The following is a 4284-nucleotide window of genomic DNA, read 5'->3' on the forward strand; positions in this document are numbered from 1 at the left end:
GTGAGGCCCCTGGACATGGCGTGAGGTGCCTGGACATGGCGTGAGGCCCCTGGACATGGCGTGAGGCCCCTGGACATGGAGTGAGGCCTTGGGAATGGCGTGAGGCATCTGGACATGGCGTGAGACATCTGGACATGGCGTGAGGCGTCTGGACATGGCGTGAGGCATCTGGACATGGCGTGAGGCGTCTGGACATGGCGTGAGGCATCTGGACATGGCATGAGGCCCCTGGTCATGGAGTGAGGCCCTGGACATGACATGAGGTCCCTGAACATGGCGTGAGGTCCCAGGACATGGTGTGAGGCGCCTGGACTGGAGTCTGACTGGGCTGTGACGTTGTCCTCTTGGGTTTCTAGTAATCAGGGCAAGGATGTCCCAGAACCACCTAAAACTCAGCAGCTGACCACGCATAGTTCTCCAAGGGCAGGCAGGCCCAGAGCTCAGTACCTGTAGGTCTGCTAGTCCCAGGCGGCCTGCCCAGCCCCCTGTTGCCGCCTACAGTTCCATGGCCTAAAGCAAGGTCAGAACTGCCCGGTCACAGGAGCCCACCCTACGAGGTGGCTTCGACATCCGTTAAGAGCATGAAGCTGGTCACCCTGGGAAGGGTGTGCATCACGCGGTGTGACCGGGGGACGCCTGGGGGGCCGCTGACTGATGTGCAGTGAAGGACCCCACAGCTGATCAGTGGAACGTCTCGTTGACGAGACTGGAATCCCGACTGGCGGTCAGGGCTGGATCTGTGCACCAAGCTGTCAGCAGAGAAGCAGCACAGGTCCACCCTCCCCGCTTCTTCGGCTTCTCCCTCTCCTTTTCTGCTTCCTCAGGTGACCCACGCCGTATGACTGGTTTGCCAAGAACAAGGCCGGGATCTTGCTCTCCAGCAGCGTCCTGCGTGAGGCAGCCTGCGTTGCGTTGTCAGTGTGGAGGTCGCTTGGCGCAACCCCTGTGTCTGCGGAAGACTTTCTCTTCTGTCTTCTAGCAGACCCTTCCTTGGAAAGGTTTTGACAGTGGTGAGCCCAGAGGCCTGAGCCGCTTCTCCAGGCCGGCGATGTGTGGTCCTGACCCACGAGCCATGCTGGAGAGCTGGTGTTTGCCCGGACTTGGGGGATCTGAACGCTGTGATTGTGCAGCCGCAGACACCAAACTGAAACTCCGAATTTTATTGCACGGTTGGTCACAGCCATAGGCCACACCAATAAGATAGACAAAAGCAAAGACTGAAAGCAGGCAGTGGAATCTGGAAATAGTCTTTCTGCAATTGCGTTGAGTGTGAAACATCTCAAAATGACAGGGATGTTGCCTGCAGAGTTGCTAATGAAGATGCGACCCGAGTGTTCCTTGAGTTTGTTTACCAGCTGTTCTGGAGCCTGGGTGATAGTCACTGGATTTATAAAAGTTTAGAAAAGCGAAGCCAAGTTCTGAGGCAAGAAGTCTCCCCCTAAGTCCACTAAAACTTTATATTCGCAAATGGGGAGCTTTACCGCAGCCGCAGCTGCAAATGTACAGTTTTGCTTTTAGTATGAACAAAAATTATAAGCAAAGTGAAAGTGACAGGGGAAACAGGGAGCTGTTCCTCTCTCCCTCCCCCGTCTCAGCCCAGCGGCTCCTCAGCCTGCAGGATCTGGTGAGCTCTGAAGAAACTAAAGGGGAGGCAGCCGGATTTCAGAGTGCAGAAGATGGAGATGGAGGCTGCCAGGCCCCAGGTCGCCCCAACTAAGAATTACCCACCACGGAATACCAGTACTGCTGAGCCCAGGAAGCCCAGCCCTGGCCCTCTCTGACTTTCCCAGTCAGTTGCGTGCAGTTTGGTGGTGCTGGTCCAGGTCAAGCCCTGCTGCCCTGGCCTTTCCTTCTCTGCCTGCACTTAGTTCCAGAACCAGCCCTCCGCCTGAGCCTGGTTTGTTCACTCCCAGCTTGCTGCTGCTTACCAGGCCTCGGTCCTTCCCTTTAGCTTGGTCAAAGCACTGCTACAGCCCAGAGGCTCACCCGCTGCAGGACCTGGGGTGGCTCCAGGCTCCCTGGCGGTCAGTCAGTGGCCGCACGCTCAGAAGGGAAAGAGGGCTCCGGGTTTCTCAACAGCCGCATATTAAAAACTCAGAGCTCTGAGTCCCTCCTACCCAATGCACGCCCACGGGAACAGAAAGAACACAGTGCTGGTAAAAATGCCATTTTCGGGCCCTCCCTGGTGGTTCAAAGGGTTAGGACGCAGCACTGCAAGCCGACTGCAGCTGCCTCAGTGCGAGTTCGATCCCCGGCCCCGGAGGTGACCCGCAGGGCACAGCAGACCTCTCCTGTCTCCCCGCTGCTCCCCTCAGCAGTGTACTTTGTCCTTCTGCCTGTTCTGCTCCCCACTCTGTCTCTGATGAAGCCTCTCACCACCCATGCACTGCTGGCCTGTACCCCAGCTCTGTATGTATAAATAAATATATATTTTTTAAAAAAGCCATTTTTCCCAAATCTGCCCCGGCCCTGTAGATGAGATGATCCCCGAACTCACGCCCAGTAACCCTCACCTTTGGTTGCTCTGGAGGGCAGCAGACACGTCTGCCTTGGATCAAATTTGAGTCGCTGTTCTAACACAGGTTTCTCTTTCGTTCCTTGCCCACACATCTGTGGTAAATCCCCACTGTGCCTCTGGCCGGTGCCCAGCACTCCGAGGCTCTGACAGCAACACAGGGACCTGCCTTGCAGAATTCACCAGAGGCATGGAGGTGGTTCTTTTGCAGCCAGTTGGATTATTTTGTTACCACCATGGGTCTTGCCTATGGCCAGGAAAGGCTTCAGAGCCCTCTATGCAAAGTAAAGCAAAGTTTCTTTAGCAATGGTGCACCTAGCAAGAGTCCCCAGAGGAACAACTGTGAGGAAAGGCCGGACCCAGGCTCAAGTGAGGCGGAGAGGGGCTGCCTCCTTCCCTGGCTGGGGAGCCGGCCTGCTCCCTGGGTGTTGCTTTATCAGCCTGGGCAAGAGTTTCTAAGTCACTCTGCCATCTACGGCACCCCTGGGGTACAAATTTATCAGCCCTGCCAGCAGGGTTGGGAGGAAGTCTGCTTTCCATCTTGGCATTTCATGACTCTCCCTGGGCTTTATCGGCTCTGGTGAGTATCTCTTGGAGTCTTGGATACAGTTGACTGCTGGCCTTCTTTAGGCAACCCTCCCGGCCCTAAATGCCTAACAATTTTACCTGCTAATTGCTTGCTCATGTGAGAGACTTTACGTGGCACTTCATAACACAAAGAAGAGAGAAAAATTAAGACAATGTGGGAACAGTAGAACTTGGGCATTTTGGGCTAAATTGAATTACTGGAAGGTAGCAGAAAAGTCTACTCTGGATCTTTAAGGGGGCAACTTGTCATTCTGTGGGGAGTCCCCAGAAAGCAGTGAGAGGTTAGCTGTGAGATGAGACACTGTGTTTGAGACATGATGGCCGGTCAGCTCCCCTCACCTTGGTCAGATCCGTCCTGACACATGTTCCTCGAGAATATCTGGGCAAGCCGGCCCCTCTCTCCATCTTCCCCAGGCAGGAGGCTTCTCTCTGCCTCTGAGCACTGGCTTCATTCTCTTTTGCCGAGCATGGGCTTTACCATATCCTTCCTGACGAATAGGCCTAAAACCAGCTGCCCCTCAGCATAAGTCCAAATCCCCTTGATTCCACCATCAGGCAGAAATAAATTATCCATTTTCAACTTCAAATTCAAAATCTCAGGAGAAAAAAAGATGATTGCAGAGCACAGTTTGGGCTCCATTATGACTCACAGAGTGATGGAAAATAATTCAGGGTCAAGCTGTTCAAACATTGCTGCAGTGGCTGGCGTGTGGGTTTAGGGTATCAATCATGGTTAGAGAAAAGAGCTGGCATGGACCTAAAATGTAGCAACTCTGGAATGACGCGTCAGAGGCTCCCCAGAGAGCACATGCAGCACAGTGGATGGGATGAGCAGTAGAAGTGGTGAAGGTTGATGGGACTTGGGCTTGTGTGAGCTACTGGAAGGTGCAGTGGGAGGCTGGCAAACGCTGGAAAAGCCCACGAGTTGCATGATGCGCATTAACTCATCTTCCCAAACTGGTAGAATGTATTATATTTACTTGTTTATAAGATTCACTTAGAAGTGCTTGTTAATATTACACAGTATTGTTTGAGAACTCACCCAAGACTTATGTGCATATATAGAAAGCCGAGGAATTCACTTTTTCTTATATGCATGATTTCTTTTTTTGCGGAATTAATATTGGTTTACCCTGACCAGGTTAATTAACATCTTTTTGATGTCTATTACCATACCAGAC

Source organism: Condylura cristata, unplaced genomic scaffold (assembly GCF_000260355.1).
Source record: "Condylura cristata isolate star-nosed mole 26May11 unplaced genomic scaffold, ConCri1.0 scaffold00016, whole genome shotgun sequence".
In the NCBI taxonomy this organism is placed as follows: domain Eukaryota; kingdom Metazoa; phylum Chordata; class Mammalia; order Eulipotyphla; family Talpidae; genus Condylura; species Condylura cristata.